The following is a 25,524-nucleotide window of genomic DNA, read 5'->3' on the forward strand; positions in this document are numbered from 1 at the left end:
TGGGCTGAGCAGGCTGCACAAACATAGTCTGGTTACAATAAGTTATTAATCCTGGACAGTTCTGGAGACCTGAAGGCACTGCAGAAACTAAAAACCTTCAGTGGGCAGAGTCTGAAGCTGCAGTGAAAGCCATGGAGAAGCCAAGGTGAAAGCGAAAGCCTGAAGTCCCGAGCCATTGGGAAAGAGGACGCCAAAGGTTGAGACTGAGGTCCATAGTGGCCACAGTGTGTGCAGCACACGGGAGAGATGGCTCGGGGTCAGGTAGGGTCCAAAAAGATGCACAGGAGGCTGCAAGCCTCAGGGCTGTGGAGCTGATGGTGGTCACAGGAAATTATATTCATCAGTCATATTATACTTTGAATATATTGTTGAGGAATTCTGAAATATTTTAACTTTTATCATGAGATATATGTGCATGCACCCATTATCTGAAATTTGACTTCCGGTATTTATGATGGTATGTTGGGGAGGAACCCTAATTTCATGTACATATTTATTGATAAGTAAATCAAGTGTAAAAGATGTTCCCAAACTTCACTTTTTCCTCACCTAACCAAATAAAGCATTGTATTTGTCTAGGTCTTGCTGTTAGCCAAACTTTCTTAATTTCCAATTTACATAATATGACAGGCTGAGTTATGATGAAATGAAACAGTACTTAACCTATGAAGCATGAAGTCCAGGAAGGGGATAGTGAAGAACAGTGTGTATCACAAGTGAAGTCATTGGTGTTCCACACTACTCTGGTGCTATGACATGTGTTTCAATGAAATGTTTGATGATTGACGTTTGAACCTGAAGTTTTTTGAAAATGGTATATTTTTCAAATACTTTTGCAAAGATTGTAATTTTTAGGCTTATATAGTGAATAACAAACTTGAAGTGACGGGTAATGCCTTAAATTATCAGTTAATTTCATTAGAAACCTTAGGCTAATCCTTATTTTGACAATTAATCTTAATTGTCTTTTGTTTGGATTATGAGAGTGTTGTACACTCAGCAATGGATTAAACTATTCATTCATAGCTGAATGTGCTGTGAGGAGGTGGGACATAACTAAAAGAGGTGAACCATTGGTGGTGAGTGTTTGAAGGGCATAGCTCTCATTGGTGCTGTTCTCTTGTCCTCTACTTCCTGGTGTGACTTCATCATGCCCTTCTGCCATGTTGTTGCTGCTTTGGAACCAAGTGACCATGGACTAAAACCTATGAAACCGTGACCCAGATTAAACCTCTCCCCCTTTAAGTTGTGAGTATTTGGTATTTTGTCCCAGGAATGGAAAAACTGCCCAATCCACCTGTAGGATTAATTTCTTTCTTTCTGTTTGAGCTTTGTTGTCAAGGCTGACCTCAAACTAGCCATCCTCCTGCCCTAGCCTCTCAAATAGTTAGGATTAAAGCATGAGCCACCCTTCCTGACTCTCTTTTTCCTCTAAAGATGAGGATAGATTCCCTAACTTAATCTAAATTTTAAAAACAATAAAACATAGATTTAACTGGATTAAATTGGATGAACTATGCTAATAAATATGTCTGACATCTCAGTGTCTTAACATAATAAATTTATGCTTTTGCAGGGGGTTGACTTTTTGACAAAAGGTCTTGCTATTTAGTTCAGGCTGGCCTTGAACTCACTATCTAGCCCAGGCTGCCCATGAATTCCTGTCTCAGCCTCCTGAGTGCTAGGATTACAGGTGTGTGCCACCAAACCCAGCTAATGAATGTGTTTGTTTATTTATTTATTTCGTATGAGACAGGCTCTTATTACGTAGTTCAGGTGAGCCTTGGACTCAGTATATAGCCCAAGCTCCCTCGAACTCATGGCACCCCTCCTGCTTTAGCCTCCAGAGTGCTGGAAGCACCCTCAATATGTACTTTTAATTCAAAACCAAGTCTTATAGGGGCCAGGAGTATCTCTCTGTCTTCCAGTTTTATCAACAGAGGTACATAGCCTCTAAGCTTGCTATAGCAGGTGAAGAGATGGCTAAATAATTTCACAGGATTTATTTTGTGGGCCAGGCTCACCCACTTACATCTCTTTGGTCTGCATTACATTAACATGCTCAATGCCATGACCTCAACACATGTGTAGGAGGCTGAGAAAATATTACATTGGCTTTATGGGCATTAACAGCATATTCTCCTGGCACCAATATTTTCATTTTACAAGATATAATGAAAAACAATCTTCTTATTATTTCTCTGACCTCTTAGAGACAATTTTATTACATATTTATGAGATTGTTACATGTCAGTTTTCTTGAGATACTTAATAAATTCTCCTGTATACATGACTTTTTGCTTTAGTTTAAAAAAAACCCTCACATCTCTTTAAATTGTGCTGTCATGCAAGATTTTATGAACAGTAAGTTTTAGCAGAGTGTCCATTTAATATGCTGATTAAACTTAGCTAGGTGAATTAGGATCTCATCAACCACTTCAGACTGCTTTGTAAAAATAATGGTAATCCTAAACCAATATGAAGTTTCCTTTTAGAGACAATTGTTATCAGAATTCCTCACTAAAATGTGGAAACTGACTCAGCAAAAAAAGTAACTGCTATCAATTGCACTGCTGCCTACACAAGCAACCTTTTTCTGGTCAGTGCCCAAGAAATTAATGAACAGATTTTATTCTGCTTAGTTTGGAGTACTGATAACAATCTCATTCCTAGGTAATATGAAAGAAGATATAACCTTTCATTTTCTATCCTTTTAAGAATAATTAAAAGACTTAATTAAAAAATCTCTACACCGTTCTGAGTTCTTTTCACTTCAAACTAATGATGCTGATTTATCAGATAAGACCAATTATCCATACCCAAGGCTATGATAATCTTTTCTTTGTATTTTGACTTTGTGGAAGTTTCAATTTTTAAAATGGTAAAGTGGTTTTCTTCTCTTTTAACTTGCACAGGCATTTCTAAGTGATTAAAGCAATAAAGCTGTTCTTTCCTTTCCCCACAGAAGAGAAGGATTGCATAGAACTACATCCTGACACTATATATAGAAAACAAAACCACAATAAGTAATTTTCCAGAATGAAAATACATTAAATCATGGTATTTTAAAAGCGCTTTTATTGCTAAGTATATATATATGAAAGTAATTTGATCAAGACAAGAAGCATCAAAAATATGGAGAAATTGTGAAAGTGTTACTATTATTTGAGAAGTGAATGTGAGAGTGCTCAGTGGAATGGAATGGAATGGAAAACAGTATTCCATGATAAGAAGTATGAAGACATAAACTGTACAGGGTCTTGTGTTAGAATATAGGGCATGGGAAAGGTGTATATGGAGATAAAATATGAAAAAACTGTTCTAGAAGCTTCTCAGTATAACTAAAATGTTTTTAAATCCTTTCCTGGCAAGTAACATATATATCATCTAAAGGATTCATTTAAAAGTCAATTTTCTCTAAATGATTAAGAACGTATCGGACATTTCTCTTCTATATTTTCATACATTGACTTTTTCAGAATCATTTACTCATTTTGACAGTATTTTCAACATGTGTTTTTAAGGTGATTTTCTAATTGATCTATTCATGTCAAGGCTTATACTGTTGAAAGAATTTGAAAGGCATGCCAGTGAGTCCTTTAATCTCATACCGTAGGTAAATCACATGGGATCTACTGACATTAGCTACCCACAGTGAGGAGCAGACAGGAACCCCTTTATCAGCATGTTATTGTAGCTTGGACTATTGTGGAAGAGTTGAGAGACATTTTTGATAATTTGCTATTCAAGAATATTAAAGGATAAGATGACATATTTACTTTCTCTAAATGTCAGAATTAAGTAGTAAACACTTTTCAAAAGTAGATCTAACAAGCCTGCATTTATCATTCATGTACTTATTCTCTCTCACTACCACTCCCTCCCTCCCTCACTCTCTCCCTCCCTGCTCCTTTGTCAAGTATTTTCAAAGTATTGTAGCTGGTACAAAGAAAATTATGGCAGGATTTTGCCCTCATAAAACTATTAGTCTGTTAGTGAGGGAGAAATGTAACCAAAAAGAAAAAGGATAATGAAAATAAAAATTAAGGTGTCTGGGAGAAAAATGGTAATAATGAATTTAAAATAGAATTTATACACAAAGGGGGACTTGGGCAGCAATGTTAAAAGCATCACAAGCAATGGTAACAGGAAGTAAGTGGGATTCCTAATTGGGAAGAGTATGCAGTTAGTGTTCACTGGAAGATAAGGTTGGACTGGAGTGTTCTAATTATCATCAGTCCCAGGCCACAGAAAAATATAACATGTGTGGCTGAAATTCCCTGTGTTCTTAAAGCACTATAAATTTGGAAAGAATAAACGAAATTTTCAAATAAAAAATGGTGTATACCCGACCCCAGGCCTCCGAGTGAGAAGCTGAGCTGTGTAGAGCTGAGCTGTGCACAATGCCATTTGAGGCCCCCCACCCCCAGCACACCATACCTGGATGCATACCGAGGAAGCACAGGGGTCATAAAGGCCATTCTCCTGAGCTCCAGAAGATAAAGCAGCAGTAAAGAACAGAAAAAGGGCCTCTCTCAGGCTCCTTGATGAAATCTGAAGCCCACTGGAAAAGTAAAGAGAATCTCTGCAATAAAGGCACAAGAGACCACTGAACTTGGTAAGTTGGAGGGATCAATACCTCCCATTGGAAACTGGACTCTCCTCAGGGGAAGGGCAGCTGGAACCTACAGTAGAACCTTCCAGAGTTCAACCCTGCAGGAGGTCAGGGAGCTCAACTTGGGCCTTGCAGCCAGAAATCAGCCTGAATCTCAGGGGTCTGCTGCTGGCTTGCTGAGACTAATTGACTTAAATCTGCACACTGCTGCCCACATTGTCTATTGTGACAGTAGAGACATACCCTGAATGAGGCCCTTCATTTTTATTCTTTATTTTCATTTTTTTCCTCTTATTTTAAATTTTTTCTTCTCTTTTCAAATTTTTCTTTGTTTTTCTTTCTTCGTTTTGTTCCCCTCCCCCACACCTTGTTCTTTAGCTCTCTCCCTTTTTGTTCCTGTTCCTGTCTTAATTCAGATTTCTTCTTTCTTTTTCTTTTCTTCTCTCTTTTTCCTTCTCTTGATTGTCATTAGTTTCAAAGGAAAGTGAATAGAGTTTCTAGCTTCCCTATTGCTGTTAGGTTGTTCTGTTCTTGTCTTTGTTCTTTCATTCTGTTTTATCCTCTTGTCTTCAACAGTTTCCTAGAGGTTGCATGATCTTCCTGTGTCCTCTGGCCTCATTGCCAACCATTCCCTATCCTTCTACCTATCTATCTCTCCCTCCCCCAACTCCTTCTAACTCCCCATCCCAAAGGGGAAAGTTGTTATATCGAAGAGTTTATTCACTACAAATATATTTTGGGCTGGTCCTCAATTTTGATTTAAATCTCACAGTTAAAGATGATAGATTAATAACTACAACAAACTGTCATTTTCTAAGCTGTGCTTGATGCTATTGCTGTTGCTGATTGTATCACTTGGGCTGAGGTGTTGTCATTGATCTAATCAGTTGTTCTTCCTTGTATAATGAAATTGAGATTGCCTCAGAGCCATTAGAGACTCAAAACCTAAAGACCAGCTATATCTGGAAGACACCTCTGAGTACCAATCATTCCATAAGCATTCTAAATACAAGCAACAAAGGTACTTACAATAAGCAATATCAAAGTATCAATCCAGGAATTGAACAAAGGACAGTACCAACAACAAAAATAGAAATGAGAAGACATTTAACCAAGGCACAAACTCAAACTTCCTTCTCACCAAAGGCAAATTCTGGGTGAAACAAGGTGGAAAAGTATGATAATCAACCACCTGGACACCCTGAACTGATAGCACAGGAAGTAACATAAAAGATGAATGATGCACTAGAAAAATTCAAAATAGAAATCATTTCCCAGATAACTACAGAGATGGTGAGCAGAATCAAAGACATGATTAGAGAATCTAGAAGAGAAACAGATAAAAAAAAAATAGAAGAGTTCAGGACTATGATGGGAGCCATGAATACCCAGCATAGGAAAAAATGGAAACCATGAATGCCCAAATAGAAAAGAAATGGAATCCATGAAACAGATTCAAATAGATACCCAGGAGATTAAAAACTCTACTGAAAGTATACACAGCAGACTGAGCCAATATGAAGACAGAATATCAGCTATAGAAGACAGGATTGTGGTCAGTGACATGAAAACAGAGATCTCTTAAAAATAGGAAGGGACTGTGCGGAATCAATCCAACAGCTCTTAGATGCCACAAAGAAGAATAATATAAGACTGATAGGAGTCCACAAAAAAAAAAAAAAAAAAAAAAAAAAAAAGGAGGAAGCACAAATGAGCAATCCAGCAGCTGCTAGATGATGCAAATAAGAATAACATAAGACTGATTGGAGTCAATGAAGAATCAGGAGAGAGTGCAGATGACAAAAAAAACTCTTCACAGAATAAATAACAAAAAATTTCCCAAACAGATCAAGAGAATTTGACATACAAGAAAGTGAAGCATATAGGACTCAAACTAGCCATGATCAAAAAAATCTACACTTAGACATATAATAATCAAGATCCCAGAAACCCAACAAAAGAACAAACTACTACAAGCAGTTAGAGAAAAGAAACAAATCACCTACAAAGGAAAGCCCATCAGAATCACAGCAGACTTTTCAACACAAATCCTCAAGTAAAGGAGAGCCTGAAGTGAGGTATTTCAAGCCCTAAAAGAAAACAAACACCAACTTAGACTGATAGATCCTCGAAAACTATCTTTCAAAATTGATGGGGAAATAAGACACTTCCATAACAAAGTACACCTGAGAAACTTCGTGAATACCAAACCATCACTCCAAACAATTCTAAACAATATCCTAGAAAAAGACAATGATGGTCACAAATCCATGAGGACCAACAGATCAAATCCATCAGGAAAGGGAAGAAATTAAAGGGAGAGGGGGGAAAATGAAAAAGAGCTAACCACAGAAAAATAGTATGACAATCACAAGTCAGTACATATCAGTTATAACCATCAATTTTAATGGGCTCAATTCACCTATCAAAAGAAATAGACTGGCAGACTGGATTAAGATGCAAAATCCAATAATATGCTGTATACAAGAAACACACCTAGTTTATAAAGAAACTCATAGAGTGAAAGAAAAAGGATGGAAAATATTTCTCCAAGCACAGCAACCCAGAAAAAAGCATGGGTAGCTAACTTATTTGCAGACAAAGTAAATTTCAAATCACAACTAATTAAAACAGACAAACAAGGTCACTACATAACTTGTAAAGGGAACAATCCAAGAAGACCAAATGACAATCATAATTATATATGCACCAAATACTAATGCCCTCAACTATACAAAAGAAATGTTATGGGACATGAAAAACGAAAGAAGAACTAATACAATTGTAGTGGGGGACCTCAATACCCCACTCTCACAAATAGATCATCTAGACAAAAAATTAACAACAAAATTCTAGAATTGAACAAGATTTAGAACAAATGGACTTAATAGACATCTACAGAGTGTTCCAAACCACAAAATCAGAATATGTTTTCTTTTCAGCTGCACACAGGTCATTCTCCAAAACAGACCACATACTAGCTCATAAAACATGTTTAAGTAAATGCAAAAGAATTAGTTACCCCATGTGTATTATCAGACCATAGTACCATTAAACTGGAGATCAATGCCATAAAAAACTGGAAGAACTTCACAAACACATGGAAATTGAGTAACTCTCTCCTGAATAACCAATGGGAAACAGAGGAAATTAAAGAAGAAATTAAACAGTTTTTATAATTAAATGATAATGCCAATACAACATACAGGAATCTATGGCACACAATGAAAGCATTTCTATGAGGGAAATACATAGAAGTGAATGCCCACACTAGGAAAACAGAGAGAGCTCAAAGAAACAACCTAATGCTGAATCTTAAGCTCCTAGAAAAAGAAGAGTAAAACAAACCCAAAGCTCATACAAGAGAGGAAATTATAAAGATCAGAGCAGAAATCATTGCAATGGAGACTAAGAGAACAAAACAAAATATCAAAGAATCAAAGAGTTGGTTTTTTTGAAAGAATAAATAAAATTGATAAAACCTTAGCCAACCTTATCAAAAAAAGGAAAGAAAAGGATCAAATCCATGCAATTAAGAATGAAAAAGGTGAAGTCACAACACACCCAGCAGAAATCTAGAGGATCATCAATACCTACTCTGAGAACTTGTACTCTAATTAAATGGAAAACACTGAAGAAATGGACAGAGTTCTAGATACATGTGAATTATCAAAGTTGAATGAAGAAAATATAAAATTCTAAACACACCAATTATAATCAGTGAAATTGAAAATGTAATTACAAATTTACCAACAAAGAAAAGCCCAGGTCCTGATGGCTTCATGCTGAATTCTACAAGACATTTAGAGACGAACTATTGCCACTACTCTTTAAACTTTCCAATGAAATTGAAAGAGAAGTAATACTTCCAAATTCATTCCTGCAAGTGTTAGTTTGATTCCCAAACAAGAGAAAGACCTAACCAAAAAAGAGAACTACAGGTCAATCTCCCTAATGAACATAGATGCAAAAATCCTCAATAAGCTATGGGCAAACAGAATATAGAGGGCCATCAAGAAGATCATACAGCTGGACCAAGTCAGATTTATCCCAGGGATGCAAGGATGGTTCAACATATGTAAATTAATAAATGTAATAGACTATATTAACAGAGCCAAGGACAAAAACAATATGATCATCTCAATAGATGCATACTCAGCTACCTTATCTTTGACAAATGAGCCAACAATCCTCACTGGAGGAAAGATAGCCTCTTTAATAAATGGTGTTGGAAAAACTGGATTTCAACTTGCCAAAGATTAAAAATTACATCCCTATCTTTCACCATGCACTAAACTAAAACTGAAGTGGATTAAAGATCTAAATATTAACAGAAACATGAAATTTGCTCAAAGATAAGTTAGGTAATACTCTCAAAGATATTGGCATAGGAAAAGACTCTCGCTTGACCCAGCTATTCCTCTGCTGGGTATCTTCCCAAAAGAATTAAAAGCATCATGCCACAGTGATATAGGTACACCCATGTTTATAGTAGCATAGTTTGTAATAGCTAAAACTTGGAAGAAGCACAATAGCTTATCAATTGGAGACTGCATAAAGAAGATGTGTATTTTTTTTTTTAAGAGTACTACTCAGCCATAAAGAATGAGGAACTAGACACATTTATAGCCAAGTGGATGCACATTGAGGCCATACTCTTAAGTGAAATGAATAGGGCACACATGTAAATATTGAATAGTTTCGCTGGTATGAAAAACTAAAAGTGTAAATAAGGATTAAAATGTATAATTGATATGTGAAATAGGAAGAAAGGTCTAAAGGAATAGGGGAAGTGGGAAGGGGAAGTGGGAAGGGTAGGGGAAAGGAAAGAAGGGAAAAGAAAAAATTTGAGAAAAGGAAAAAATGGAAATGAAGTCTTTGTAAATAGGGAAAAATTGAGGCATTGAAAGGAGAGTAGGGGAATGGGGAAAAAATAAGAATCAAGATACATTAAGTAAAGGTACAAGATCCCAATGATGAATGTAACTGTATTGCATACCTAAAATGTACCAATAAACTTAATGAAAAATAGTTTATATTGCATTATTGATATGGCTAAGTACATGTTCACACTGAGAGGATGTAACCATTTCCAATTAAAAAAATTTTAAATTAATTTTATTGGTACATTTTACATATACAATATAATGACATTCATTATTGGAAATTTGCACCTTTACATAATCTCTCTTGGTTCTTATTTTTTTCCCCTTCCCCTGCCTTCCCTTCAACCTCTCCATACCTCACTATTTACAAAGACTTTGTTTTCACTTTCTCATATTAATTCCCTTCCCCCTTTCTCCTTTTCTTTCTATTTCACATTATGTATTATACCTTTTAGCCCTTATATACACTCTCAATTTCTCACACTACACATACCATTCGGTATTTACACATGTGTGTCCTATTTATTTCACTTAAGAGTATGGCCTCAATATACATCCATTTAGTTATAAGTGTCTCTAGTTTCTCATTCTTTATGGCTGAGTAGTACTTCATTTTATTAAAAAAAAAATGCCTTCTTTATCCGGTTTCCAGTTGATGGGCACTTGGGCTCTTTCCAAGCTTTAGCTGTTACAAACTGTACCGCTATAAACATGGGTGCACATATATCACTGTGGTATGATTCTTTTAATTCTTTGGGGAAGGTACCTAGCTGGGGAATAGCTGGGTCAAATGGGACCTTTAGTTTTTGAGGTGTGTCAATACTGACTTCCACAGTGGTTGCAGCAGTCTGCACTCCCACTAACAATGGAGAAGGGTTCCTTTCTCCCCACACCCCTGCCAGCATTTGTTATTGGTTGATTTCTTTTTATATTTTTGGTTGATTTCTTGATAGCAGCCATTGTTTTTGGGGTGAGGTGCAATCTCAGTGTTGTTTTCACCTGCATCTCTCAAATGAACAGTGATGTTGCCTATTTTTTCATATGTTTATTTGCTGCTTTTTCTTCTGAGAAATATCTGTTCATTTCGGATGGCCATTTTTGAATTGGATCTTTGAATTTGGGGGGCTCTGATTTTTTTCAGTTCTTTACATATTCTAGATAATAGTCCATTGTTTAAGATACAGCTGCTAAATTTTTTTTCCCAGTTTGTAGATTGTCTCTTAGCTCTGTTGGTGGTTTCTCTTGCAGTGCAGAAGCTTTTTAATAAGATGAGATTCCACTTGTTAATTCTTTGTGCTAGTTCCTGTGCTACTGTGGTTTTGTTCACAAAGTCTTTTCCTATGCCAATGTCTTCAAGAGTTCTACCTAACTTATCTGCCAGCAAGTTTAGTGTTTCTGCTGTAATATTTAGATCTTTAATCCACTTTGATCTTAGTTTAGTGTGTGGTGATAGGTATGGGTCTAGTTTTAATTTCTGACAGATTGAAATCCAGTTTTTCCAATACCATTTATTAAATAGGTATCATTCCTCCAATGATGGTGGTTGGCTCCTTTGTCAAAGATGAGGTGGCTGAGTATGTCTGAAGTTGTTTCTGCAACTTCTAATCTATTCCACTGATCCTCAGGTCTGTTTTTTTTGTCAGTACCATGCTACTTTTATCACAGCAGTTTTGTAGTATAGTTTCAAGTTGGGGATTGTGATACCTTCAGCCATGTCTGTGTTGCCTAGAATTGCTTTTGTTATTCTAGGTCTTTTCTGGTTCCAAATGAATTTTTGAATTGTTTTCTCTAGTTCTGTGAAGTATGTTGTCGAAATTTCAATTGGCATTGCATTAAATCTATACAGTAGTTTTGAAAGTATGGCCATTTTCACTGTATTGGTTCTTCCTACCCAGGAACAAGGGATGTTTTTCCATTTTCTTACATCATCCTCGATCTCCTTTTTCAGAGTGTTGTAGTTTTCAATGTAGAGGTCTTTTGCTTCCTTTGTTAAATTCATTCCTAGATATTTCATTTTTTTGGATGCTATTGTAAAATAAATTGTTTCTCTAATTTCTCTCTCAGTGAGTCTGTTATTTGTGTACAAGAAGGGTATTGTTTTTTGAGTGTTGACATTATGCCCAGCTACTCTACTGAATCTGTCAATAAAGTCTAGAGGTCTTTTTGCTGAGTTTTTGGGTCTTCTATGTAAAGTATCATATCATCAGCAAATAATGACAGTTTAACTTCTTCCTTTCCTATCTTTGTTCCTTTTATTTCTTTCCCTTTTCTAATTGTTGTGGCTAATGTTTACAGAACTATGTTGAACAGGAGTGAAGCTAGTGGGCATCCTTGTCTTGTTCCTGATTTTAGTGTGAGTCTTTTCAGTTTTTGTCCATTTAGTATGATGTTGGCTGTTGGTTTTTCATAGATAGCCTTAATCCGGTTGAGATAAAGACCTTCTATTCCAATTTTCTGTAGGGTTTTTATCATGAATGGGTGTTGGATTTTGTCAAATTCCTTTTCTGCATCTATTGAGATGATCATATGGTGTTTGTCCTTGACTCTGTTAATATAGTGTATTACATTTATTGATTTGCAAATGTTGAAGCATCCTTGCATCACTGGGATAAATCCGACTTGGTCAGGTTGTATCATCTTCTTGATGGCCCTCTATATCCTGTTTGTCAGTATCTTGAGGATTTTTGCATCTATGTTCATTAGGGAGATTGGCCCATTGTTCTTTTTTTGTGTTGGATCTTTCTCTGGTTTTGGAATCAAAGTAACACTTGCTTCCAGGAATGAATTTGGAAGCCTTGCTTCCCTTTCAATTTCCTTAATGAGTTTAAAGATTAATGGCGATAGTTCTTTAAATGTTTTGTAGAATTCAGCAGTGAAGCCATCAGGACTTGGACTTTTCTTTGTTGGTAAATTTGTAATTACATTTTCAATTTCACTCATCGTAATTGGGGTGTTGAGAATTTCTATATCTTCTTCATTAAAATTTGGCTTTTAGTATGTATCTAGTAATCTGTCCATTTTTCTGTGTTTTCCATTTAATTAGAGTATAGGTTCTTGAAGTAGGTATTGATGATCCTCTGGATTTCTGCTGGGTGTGTTGTGACTTCACATTTTCATTTTTAATTGCATGGATTTGAGCCTTTTCTTTCCTTTTTTTTGATAAGGTTGGCTAAGGTTTTATCAATTTTATTTATTCTTTCAAAAAAAACAACTCTTTTATTATTTGATTTTTTGTTTTATTCTCTTAGTCTCCATTGCAGTGATTTTTGCTCTCATCTTTATAATTTCCTCTCATTTGAGCTTTGGGTTTGTCCTACTCTTCTTTCTCTAGGAGCTTAAGATTCAGTATTAGGTTGTTTCTTTGAGCTCTCTCTGTTTACCTAATAGGGACATTCAGTGCTATGAATTTCCTGTGTAGAACGGCTTACACTGTGTCCTGTAGATTTCTGTATGTTGTACTGGCATTATCATTTACTTGTAGAAACTATCTAATTTCTTCCTGAATTTTCTCTGTGACCCAATGGTTGTTCAGGAGGGTTTTATTCAATTTTCATGTGTTTGTGGGAGGTTTGTGATTTCTTATGTTATTGATCTCCTGTTTTATTGCACTATGGTCTGATAATATACGTGGGGTAACTTCAGTTCTTTTACACTTACTTAGGTCCTATAAGCTAACATGTGGTCTATTTTGGAGAATGACCCATGTGTAGCTGAAAAGAATGTGTATTCTGATTTTGTGGGGTGGAACACTCTGTACACATCTGTTAAGTCCATTTGTTCAATAACTTGATTCAGTTCTAGAATGTTGTTGCTAATTTTTTGTCTAAGTGATCTATTTGTGAGAGTGGGGCATTGAGGTCCCCCACTACAATTGTATTATTGCTTACTTGGTTTTTCATTTCCATTAATATTTGTTTTGTATAGTTGGGCTCATTCATATTTGGTGCATATATATTTATGATTCTCATCTCTTCCTCTTGGATTGTTCCCTTTGCAAGGTTGTAGTGACCATCTTTGTGCCTCTTAATTAGTTTTGGTTTGAAATCTACTTTGTCTGCAAATAAGATTGCTATCCTTGCTTTTTTCTGGGTTCCTGTCATGTGGAGAACTGTTTTCCATCCTTTTACTTTTAGCCTATGAATTTATTTTTGAGTTAGGTGTGTTTCTTGTATACAGCATATTGCTGGATTTTGCTTCTTAATCCATTCTGCCAGTCTGTTTCTTTTGATTGGTTCATTGAGGCCATTAGCATTGAGGGTTATAATTGATAGATATCAATTTATCCTTGTCATGATGTTTTACTTTTGTTGGCTCTATTTCTTATTTTTTACCCCTTTCCCTTTAGTGTCTTACCTTGCCCAGTGGCTTTCTTCTGTTGGGCCTCATGGAGTTGTGACCTTCATTGATTTTTTTCTAGGATATTGTTTAGAATTGCTTGTAGTGCTGGTTTGGTGTTCATGAAATTTCTCAGGTGTTCTTTGTGGTGGAAGCATCTAATTTCCCCATCAATTTTGAAAGATAATGTTGCAGGATACAACAGTCTAGGTTGGAAGTTATTTTCTTTTAGGGCTTGAAATACTTCACTCCGGGCTCTCCTTGAGTTGAGGGTTTGTGTTGAGAAGTTTGCTGTGATTATGACAGGCTTCCCTTTGTAGGTGATTTGTTTCTTTTCTCTAACTTCTTGTAGGATTTTGTTCTCCTGTTGGATTTCTAGGATCTTGACTATTATATGTCTAGATAGTCGGACGTTTTCCACTATTACTTCGGTGAACAGTTTTTTTTTATGTCAATTGTACTTTCTCCTGTTTTTTCATGGATTTCTATCAGTCTTCTTTGCATCATCGTCTAGCAGCTGCTCAATTGATTTCTCATGGTCCCTTACTATTTTTAGGAAATCTCTGATTTCATGGTCCTTAACTGCAGTCCTGTCTTCTATATCTGATATTGTATCTTCAGATTCCCTTAATCTGCTGTGCATGATTTCAGTGGAGTTTTTAATCTCCTGAATATCTGTTTGAGTCTGTTTCATGGATTCCATTTCTTTCTTATGTTGGGCATTTATGGCTTCCAGCATGTTTCTGAGCTCATCTATTTTTTATCTGTTTCTGATGTAGATCCTCTAATCATGTCTTTCACTCTGCATACCATCTCTGTAGTTGTCTGGGAGATTATTTCTGCTTTGAATTTTTCTAGAGCCCATTCTTCTGTTTTGTTACTTCCTGTGCTATCAGTTCAGGGTGTCCAGGTGGTTGATTATCAGACTTTCCCACCTCATTTCCCCCAGAATTTGCCTTTGGTGGGGTGGAAGTCTGAGATTGTACTTTGCTTAAATGTCTTCTCATTTTTGTTGTTGCTACTGTCCTTGGTTTAATTGCTAGGTTGATATTTTGAAATTGCTTATTATGAGTATCTTTGTTGCTGTATTTAGAACTTGTATGGAATCATTGCTTCTCAGAGGTGTCTTCCAGATATAGCTGGTCTTTAGGTTTTGAGTCCCTAATGACTCTGAGGCTATTTCATTTTCATTATACCAGGAAGGAAAACCAATTAGATCAATCACAACACCTTAGCCCAAGTGATACAATCAGCACCATCATGGCATCAATGACAGCTTTGAAAATGACAGTTTGTGTTAGTTATTAATCTATCACCTTTTGCTGTGTGAATTAAATCAAGATCAAGGACCAACCCAACATATGTTTATTATGAATAAACTCTTCAATATAGCAACTTTACCCTTTGGGATGGAGACTTAGGAGTTGGGGAGGGAGGAATAGGTAGGTAGGAAGACAGGGGAAGGTTAGCAGTGAGGCCAGAGACACAGGCGAGAGAAGGAAAGAGAAGAAAAAAAAATGGAGAAACATTAATTAGGAGCAGAACAGGAAGAAAAGGGAGATGAAGAAGAATGTGGGAAAGCAAGGGAGTGAGGGAAAGAGAGAGAGAAAGCAAAGAAAAAAAGGAAAAAAGAAAAAGAAAAATTTTTAAAAAGTAGAAAAAGAAAAAATATTAAAAAGAAGAGCAAAAATATAGTTGTAATTTTGAAAATAGCAAATAAAAGAAAAAAAAATTGCCTTCTTCAGGGTATGTCTCTGCTGTCACAGTAGACAGTGTGGGCAGCAGTGTGCAGTATAAGTCTGTGAGTCTTAGTAAGCCAGTCACAGACCCATGAGATTCAGGCAGATTTCTGGCTGCAAGTGCCAAGCTGAGCTCCCTGTCCTCCTGCAGGGTTGAACTCTGCAAGATCTATTGCAGGTTCCAGCTGCCTTTCCCCTGAAGATAGTCCAGTTTCTGATGGGAGGTAATGATCCCTCCAACTTACCAAGTACGGTGGTCTGGCATGCCTTTATTGCATAGATTCTCTTCACTTTTCCAGCAGGCTTCAATTTTCATCAGGGAGCCTGAGAGAGCCCCTCTCTCTGTTGTTCACTTCTGCAGCTCAGGACAATGGCCTTTATGTCCCTCTGTTCCTCTGTAGTGTGGAACCAGGTAGTTTCACAGCCAAGAGGCCAGAGGCAGGGGGTAGTTTTCTGTTGCTGCCAGCACCCATGCTGCTATGCTGTGGGTGGTGAGCATGCCTGGAGGGTCCTCACCATCTCCTGGTCACAAGTAGGCTTGACAAGGTGGACAAAGTGGGGCTTATAAGTCTGGAAACACTCTGCCCATGCTGGTACACTGGCGGCTGGTGGGTGTGCATGGGGGTCCTCTATATATCTGTTCTTGATACTATCATTGGACACACAAAAGTTTTAAATTTTTATGAACTCCAAATTATCTTTTTTATGAATCAGAAAACTTCACCTATTATTTTACTGTTGTATCTTAGAGACCTATCCCAATGTACCAAAGACTAACTCTTATATTTTCTCCTAGCTATATAATAGTATTCCTTTTTACATTCAAGCCTATGATTCATTTTGAGCTGGGACAGGGATGTAATTTATTGGCACTGTTCCTAGCTGGCAAGTGCAAGATTCTCAGTTCAATCCCTGCTTCAGAGGGTGCTTCAAAGCTCTATTAACACCAAGGAACAGTTGGAGATGTTCAAATAAAGTCACTCTATGGATAATCCTCAATGGATTTCCCTTCTTTGTTGAGCTTCAAAGCTTCCAAGATCTTGACAGCTGCAAAGGAAAGGCAGAGAGAGGAAGTGTGGGGTGGGAGTGCCACCTGAGGGGCCTGGGATCCGAGGGCCTGTTGGTAGATTCTCTTGCTGTGCAGAAGCTTTTTAATAAGAAGAGATCCCACTTGTTGATTGTTTGTGCTGGTTCACAGGCAACTGAGGTTTTGTTCATAAAATCTTTTGCTACACCAATGTCTTCAAGAGTTCTACCTAACCTGTGCTCCACCAGCTGGTTGAGTGTTTCTGGTTCAATATTTAGATCTTTAATTCATTTTTAGTTTAGTTTAGTGCATGGTGAGAAATATAGGTCTACTTTTAATCATTGGCAAGTTGAAACCCAGTTTTTTCAGCACCATTTATTAAAGAGACTCTTTCTTACACTGAGGATGTTTGGCTCCTTTGTCAAAGATGAGGTGGTTGAGTGTGTCTGGAGTCATTTCTGTATCTTCTAATCTGTTCCACTGGTCTTCAGGTCTTCTCTTTGCCATTTCCATATTGTTTTTATCACAGTAGCTTTGTAGTATAGTTTAAAGTTGGGGTTGTAATACCTCCTGCCATGTCTTTTTTTGCCTAGAATTGCTTGCTATTCTAGGTTTCTTCTTGTTCCAAATAAATTTTTTTATTGTTTTCTCAAGGTCCATAAAGTATGGTGATGGAAATTCAATTGAGATTGCATTGAACCTATATAGCAATTTTGGAAGTATGAACATTTTCACTATGTTGATCCTTCCTACCCAGGATCAAGGGATGCCTTTCCATTTTCTGATATCATCTTCAATCTCTATTTTCAGACTTTTACAGCTTTCAGAAAAGAGTTCTTTGATTTCTTTTGTTACGTTGATCCTCAGGTAATTCAGCTTTTTGGATGCTATTGTAAAAGTAATTTTTGCCCCTATTTCTCTCTCAGTGAGTTTGTTGTTCATGTAGGGGAAAGCTATTGATTTTTTGCATTGACCTTGTATCCAGCTACTTTACTGCATTTGGTTATTGTGTCTAGAAAACTTTTGGTGGAGTTTGTGGTCTTCTATATGCAGAATCATGTCATCTCTAAATAAGGACAATTTGACTTCTTAGTTTCCTATCTTTATCCTTTTATTTATTTCTCTTGTCAAATTGCTGTGGCTATTATTTCCAAGAATATATTGAACAGCAGTGGTGATAGTGAACATCCTTGCCCTGTTCCTGATTTTAGTGTGAAGGATTTCAGTTTTTGACCATTTAGTATGATTTTGGCTGTTGGTTTTTCATACATGGCTTTTATCAGATTGTAGTAGAGACCATTTATCCAATTTTCTGTAGGGTTTTTTTTTTTTAATCATAAATGCATGTTGGATTTTGTCAAATACTTTTCCTGCATCTATTGAGATGATCATATGGTTTTTGAACTTGGCTCCATTGATAGAGTGTATTACATTTATTGATTTGTATATGTTGAACCATCCCTACATCACTGGGATGAATCCCACTTGCTCAGGCTATATGATCTTTTTGATGATCTTCTGCATTCTACTTGCCACTATCTTATTAAGGACTTTTGCCTCTATGTTTCTTTTTTCCCATTAAGTTTATTGGTATGTTTTCCATATAAAATACAGTTATATTCACCATTGGGATCTTGTACCATTACATGAATATCTTGATTCTTATTTTTTCCCCTTCCCCTGCCTGCCCTTCACCCCCTCCACCCTTCTGTATTTGCAAAGACCTTGTTTCCATTTTTTTCCTTTTCTCATATTTTTTCTTTTCCCTTTTTTCCTTTCCCCTACCCCTCCCACTTCCCCTGCACCTTTAGAACTTTTCTTTGTTACACAATATCAATTATACATTTTTTAAATTACAATATCAAGATCTAGGAGACATTACCACAGATTTTAAAGAATTTAAAAGGATATAGAAAGCATATTTCAAAAACCTGTTTTGAAATAAATTTGACAACTTCTAAGAAGTACCTTGGAAGACAAATTAGTGAAACTAACTCTGGAGGAAATATAAAATTCGAACAGCACCTATTAAAGAAAGTATATTCCTAGCTTGAAAAACTACCTATATGACAAAAACAGGCTCATATACATTTTAAGTGATAAATTATATCAAACAATTAAATCAGAAAAAAGAGAGAACACTTCTCCCCTCATTTTAGGAACTCAACATTGTGCTAATGCTAAAACTGGATAAAGATAATAGAAGAAAAAAGTATGAACATAGATAGAAATTTGTTTAACAAAACAAACTATTGGAAGTCAGATCTGGCAGTATGTAGAAAATGGTTTTGTTATAGGGATGGCAGGGTTGGTTCGGCATTGGAAGATCCATCCCTAAAAGTCATCATTTTAACAGAGGAAAAGAAAATATGATCCTGTCACTAGTTGGAGAAAAAGTATTGGACTAAATTCTACAGCTGTTCATGGTAAAAGCTATCAGGAGACTAGAAGTAGAACAGAACCTTCTCAACATATCAAAGACATGTACTCCATACTTCCAGCAAGAATGCCTTATATGAATGGAGAAGATACAATGCTTTCTCCTTAAGGTGGGGAACAAAGGCAGATATGCTTACTTTTTATCTGTCCATTAAACTTTGAAACCTAGGACCCACCAAAATAGTCTGGCAATAAAATGACACAATTAGGATAGGATTGGCAAGGTAGAAGCAAAATCTTTATATGTAGATGAAATGATCATCTACAGAGAAAATACTAAGAAATCTCTAGGAGCCCCTAGAACTTGTACTTGAATTTAGCAGGATTAGAAAACACAAGGTATATATAAAAATTCAGGTCTGTGTATACTTGCTATAAACGAAGAATTGGATATTGAAATTTAAAAGTTATGTAGGAGTACCAAGGACCTAGAAAAGTTAAAAAAAACAACAAAAAAAAACAGTGTTGGAAGACATTTAGTACCTAATTTTAAGACTTCTTCTAAAGCTACAGTAATCAAGGCAGTGTTGGTGTAAGGAAGGACACATAGATCATTGGAATAAAACAGATAATCTAGAAATAGAACCATACATACATGGTCCACTGAGTTTTGAAAGTTTATTTAACATTAGCATCTTATAGAATATAAACTCAATTCAGGAGCCAAGGAAGAGATAATGTTTTCAGCAAACTTTGGCTCTATGTTTATTAGTGAGATTGGCCTATAGTTCTCTTTTCTGGTTGGGTCTTTCTCTTCTTTGGGGATCAAGGTGATGCTTTCTTCCAGCAATGAATTTTGGAGTATTGCTTCCTTTCAATTTCATTGAAGAGTTTGAAAATAGAGGCAGAAGTTCCTCTCTAAATGTCTTGTAGAATTCAGCTGTGAAGCCATCAGGACCCAGGCTTTTCTTAGTTGATAAGATTTTAATTACATTTTTAATTTCATTGGTTGATATTGGGTTGTTTAGAATATTTATGTCTTCTTCATTCAACTTCGGTAATTCATACTTATCTAGGAATCTGCCCTTCTGTGTTTTTCATCTTATTGGTGTATAGGTTCTTGAAGTAGGTATTGATGATCCTCTGGATTTCTACTGGGTCCATTGTAATTTCATCCTTTTCATTCCCAATTGCATGGATTTTTGCCTTTTCTTTCCTTTTTCTGATAAGGTTGGTTAAGGGTTTGTCAATTTTGTTTTTTCTTTTGAAGAACCATCTCTTGGCTTGATTGATTTTTTGTATCATTCTCTTAGTCTCCATTGCATTGATTTCTGCTCTGATCTTCATAATTTCCTCCCTTGTGTGAGCTTTGGGTTTGTCCTGCTCTTCTTTTTCTAGAAGCTTGAGGCTCAGCATCAGGTTGTTTAATTTGGCTTGCTGTGCTTTCCTAATATGAGTATTCACTGCTATGAATTTCCCTCCTAAGACTGCTTTCATTGTGTCCCATAGATTCCCATATGTTGTATTGTCATTGTCATTTAATTGAAGGAACTCTCTGATTCCTTTTCTCTGTGACCTATTTGTTATTCAGAAGTGTGTTGTTCAATTTCCACGTGTTTATGAAATTCTTGCAGTTTCTTTTTTTATTGATCTCCAATTTCCTTCCACTATGGTCTGATAATATGCATAGGATAACTTAATTCCTTTGCACTTACTTAAACATGTTCTATTAGCGAGTATGTGGTGTATTTTGGAGAATGACCGTGTGCAGCTGAAAAGAATGTGTATTCTGATTTTGTGGGGTGGAACACTCTTTCAACATCTATTAAATTTATATTTTTCAGAGTTTGATTGAGTTCTGATATTTTTTGCTTGTTGTTTGTCTAGTTGATCTATCTATTTGTGACAGTGAGGTATTAAGTTCCCCCACTACTATTGTAGTACTGCTTATTTGATTTTTCATATCAGTTAGTATTTGTTTTATATATTTGGGAACACTAGTGTTTGGTGAAGATATGTTTATGATTGTCATCTCTTCCTCATGGGTTGTTCCCTTCACAAAGATGTAGCATCCTTCTTTGTCTCTCTTAATTAGTGTTGGTTTGAAATCCACTTGAACTGCAAAGAGGATGGCTACTCTTGCTTTTTTTTTTTTTTTTTTTTTTTTTTTTTTTGGTCCCTGTAGAATGGAGTATTGTTTTCCCCCCTTTTACTTTCAGTCTATGAATTTCTTTTTGCATTAAATGTGTTTCTTGTATGAAGCACATTTTTGGGTCTTGCTTCTTGACCCATTTTGCTAGTCTATTTCTTTTGATTGGCAAATTGAGACTGTTCACATTGATGATTATAACTGATATATATATATATATATATATATCATTGTCATGGCTTCTTCTCTGGTGCATTCTCCCGCTTTGTGTTTAATTTCTTGTCATACTGATGGATTCATTCTGCTGGTCTTCCTGGAGTTCTGATCCTCATTGTCTTTTCCTAGGATATTGTTTAAAATTTTTTGGAGTGCTGGTTTTGTATTCATGAGGTTCCTCAGGTGATCTTTGTCATGAAAGTATCTTTTCTCTCCATCAATTTTGAAAGATAGTTTTGGATGTTACATCAATCTGGTTTGGAGGGTTTTTCTTCATAGCTTGAGTAGGTCACTCCAAGCTCTTCTTGCCTTGAGGATTTGCATTGATATGTCTGCTGTGATTCTGATAGGCTTTCCTTTGTGTGTGATTTGTTTCTTTTCTTTAACTGCTTGTAGAATTTTGTTCTTCTGTTGGGTTTCTGGAATCTTTATTATATGCTTAAGTGTAGTTTGTTTTTGATCAAGGCTAGTTGGAGTCCTATATGCCTCACTTATCTGTATGTTAAGTGCTTTTCCCGTGCTTGGGAAGTATTCTGCCATCACTTCTGTGAACAGTTTTTTTATGCTGTCTGCACTCTCTCATGTTTCTTCATTGATTCCAATCAGTTTTAAGCTATTCTTTGCATAGTCCAACAGCTGCTGTTTCGATTTCTCATGTTCCCATACTATTTCAAAGAAATTTTTTTTTCCTGTTTACTAATTGCAGTCTTATCTTCTATATCTGAAATTCTGTTTTCACATTGTCTCATTCTTCTGCATAAACTTTCAATGGAGTTTTTAAGCTCCTGGAAATCTGTTTGGATCTGTTTTATGGATTCCATTTGTTTCCCAGGTTGGGATTCCATCATGTTCTTCAGCTCCTCTATTTTTTTATCTGGGTTCTCTCTACACTTATTAATCATGTGATACAGTATTAGCCCAATCTCTGCTATTACTGGAGAAATTATTTCTGACTTCATTTTTTTTCAGATCCTCTTTCCTTTCCAGTTCAGGGTGTCCAGGTGGTTGAATGTCAGATGGTTCCATCTCGTTTCCCTTTGTTGTTGCTTTATATGATCCTGGAGTCTGATTTTGTGATGTGTTTAAGTGTCTTCTCATCTCACTAGGGGATGTGGAAGAATGTGTGCTGCTGGTTCCCTTGAGGCTCACCCCCTTGGCACTGAGGGCAGTGGTACTGTGCCCTGGAAGGTTCACCTCCTCTGAGCTGGGTACAGCTCTGCTCCTTGACACTGGGGGTAGTGGTATGGCAGCCTGGAAAGTTCACCTCCTCCAGGCTGGGGGTGGCTCTCTCCTTGATGCTGCTCCACTTTTAAAATTTTATAATTGTTGTCATGATATATGTATCTTACATGTAACGATTATTCTTTTTCATGTTCTGTATTCAGATACTATACCTTCTCTTTTACCTCTTAGACTTTATTGAGCATGATTTCACCATTTTTTTCTCTGTTAAGTGAATGTAGGTAGTGTCTACCTATATAATTTTCTACTCAAGCTTTGAAAACAATCACCTGTGGCCATCTTAATGGTCACTGTCCACTGCCAATCAACCTGGACACATTAACCAGAATTGTCAAAGACTGAGTTTTCTATTGATAGTCCCTGAAACCATATTGATGCTATTTTTTCTTCAAAGAGTAACTTAAATCTAATAATAAAAAGCTATCTTTTGCTATATTTTATCATTTAAAATAGAATGAAAATTCAGCTTTATCACTTCTGTCTCAAAGATTTATGCTGAGAAATGATAACATAATTTGACATTCATAGAGCATCATTCACAACTTTCATATTTGTATTTTTCTCTTGTCTTTTGTACCCTGGTATTTTCAAATTCTAAATATGGGTTTGGAATGGTTTTTTTAGCTTCAACTTTTGATAATAATGAACAATAAGAAACACATTCTCTTATTGATTCAGCACATACACATTGATGGACACATGTTTGCACACACACAGCAATGGAGATGATATTGTCATAAAACCATATTACAATGTTTCCCAATAGTCTCCATTTCATTTTGATTCACTTTGTTCTACTTTAACTTCAGAAAAAAATTTAACATCCAGTAAAGTTATTTTATCCATTGCTAGTGATTTGAAACGTATAATTTAAAAAATTTAAAGCAATTTGATTTTCTACTTTTCTGAAAAATAAATAAAATTAAAACTATTCTTTAATTAGTTTTTCTATGTTAATATCTGCTTCAATTGTCATGTATCCAGTTGACTTTTGGCAGTTTGTTAAAATGAAAGCAATTTTATGTGGACTTAAGGGTATATATGTTTTCAAAGTAATAACAATAAATATAAACTAAGAAACAAATTTCAGTATTTCTCCTTGTCAGTGAAACCATGAACTATTTTATTTAGTTTGGAGAAATTTTAAGATTTGAAGAATATAACATTGAAATATAGCATGGTTGGATAGTTTCTGTGGACATTGATTTACTGAACTAAACTATCATGTCAGAGAACTAGAGGTAATCATGATGCTTTTTGTTGTATGTTTAAATGTTAGTGAACATTAATTTTGGTTAGAAAAGGATAAATTACATTCTGGGGCAATTTAGTCATACTTAGACAAATTTTATAATTTGTGTCATCTATTGGAATTGATATTGCTGTGTCTTCATAGCCTAAAAAAGACAAACACTCTTTTTGACTACAAAAAGAGTAATTTGGCTGTATAATTGAAAATATTTTGGTGTTCCCAAGTACAAACTGATATTCCTTTAAAAATCTCAAATGAAAAATTAAAATTAAAAATAAAATTTGTAAAAGCACTTCAAATTGTCAGCTGTGTGTTAGACCATATGCCAGACATTTTCACAAAATACCTTTTAAATCCTTACAAAAACCTCCAAGGAAAACATTTTTTTTTCTTTCTCTTTGGTACCGGGGATCGAACTCAGGACCTTGTGCTTGTGAGGCAGGCGGAACCACTGGGCTAAATCCCTGGCCCGAAAACATTTTTTTTCTACTTTTTAAATATGACCTGAGTTTGCAAGGTAGATAATATGATGGCTGCAATGGTGATGGAGCCCATAATGGGGCCTGAGGTGACCCAAGTTGCAGGCCAGGCAGCAGCTTCAGCAGCCTGTTTGAAAAGTGTAAGATTGATGATAAGCCTGTACTAATTGACAAGTGAAAAACTCTGGATAATTCTGCTATAAGGTTCTTCTGAAAATGTACAAGTGTTTGGAGAATTTTGGTCTAGGGTCACCTCCTCATGTATACCATCTTCTTTTCTTTCCCGTAGCAGCTTTTCATTGGTTTCCAGAGTCCAAGTTGGTTTTGGCTTTGTGTGTCATGTCCTGTTTTGTAATGATGAGTATTCTGACAATTTATAGCTCATGTAAAGAGAAAAGCATCTTTCTTATGGCTTACAGGAAACATCCTACAGGGCTGAATTCCGGTATTTGGCAACTATTCTCCAGTCTCAAACATTCAACGACAAATAAACTGGGAAGGTGACCTTCATAGGGGAGAGCAAAGCAACAGTGAGAAGCCATGTTCACTAAATCCATTGCTAAGTTTCTGACCACGGTGAGACACTGGCCATAGATGAATTTGAACCTGAAATATCCAGGCTCCATGACAATCTTGCTACAGAAAGAAAAATAAAAGAGACAATTCTAAAAGCAGTCTTCTTTCTGTTGGATCATACAAAATTCCCAGGTGGGTTGAGGGAAGAAACAGAGAATTTAAAGTGGATAAAGTAAGAAATGTTTAAAATTCCTTTATTTTGTCCTGAAAATTTAGTCCATTTTGGATAAATAGGGTTTTCCAGCACAGATATGAGAAGTTGTACCTCTGATCTCTAGCTGTGGCTTCTTTGGTATTTTGTGTTGTTTTAATTTGCTTCTCTGGAAAAGAATTTTTCCTAAAAGCTGTATAGTTTTTCCTTTGTATGTAACAGTACTCTATATAGTATAGTTTTATGCCAGTCAGCCTTTGAACTCTCAGTTTTTAAAAAACTGTTGCTGACTTTGTGTAAGTCCAGCTTCAACAACTGTTGCCCTAATTAAATCAAGATACAGTCTCTCGTGAATGACAGCTTTCCTTCACACATCATTTTTGTGGGTAGTATATATGTGACTTGGAGAGAATTTTTTAAAAAGGGTTTGTAATTCATTTAAAACAGACTTTCTGGCTCTTGCATTTTGTGCTCTTAA

At 36.0% G+C, this 25,524-nt stretch overlaps 1 pseudogene; it reads left to right on the top strand.

Annotated features, from left to right (window-relative positions):
- Window positions 1-25,071, top strand: part of LOC110344637 (signal peptidase complex subunit 2 pseudogene) — a 38,313-nt pseudogene extending 13,242 nt beyond the window's left edge.
- Window positions 25,072-25,524: the final 453 nt, after the last annotated feature.

This window comes from Heterocephalus glaber, unplaced genomic scaffold, assembly GCF_053883595.1.
Source record: "Heterocephalus glaber isolate CG9 unplaced genomic scaffold, H.glaber_assembly_v1.0 deba00000331, whole genome shotgun sequence".
Lineage (NCBI taxonomy): Eukaryota > Metazoa > Chordata > Mammalia > Rodentia > Bathyergidae > Heterocephalus > Heterocephalus glaber.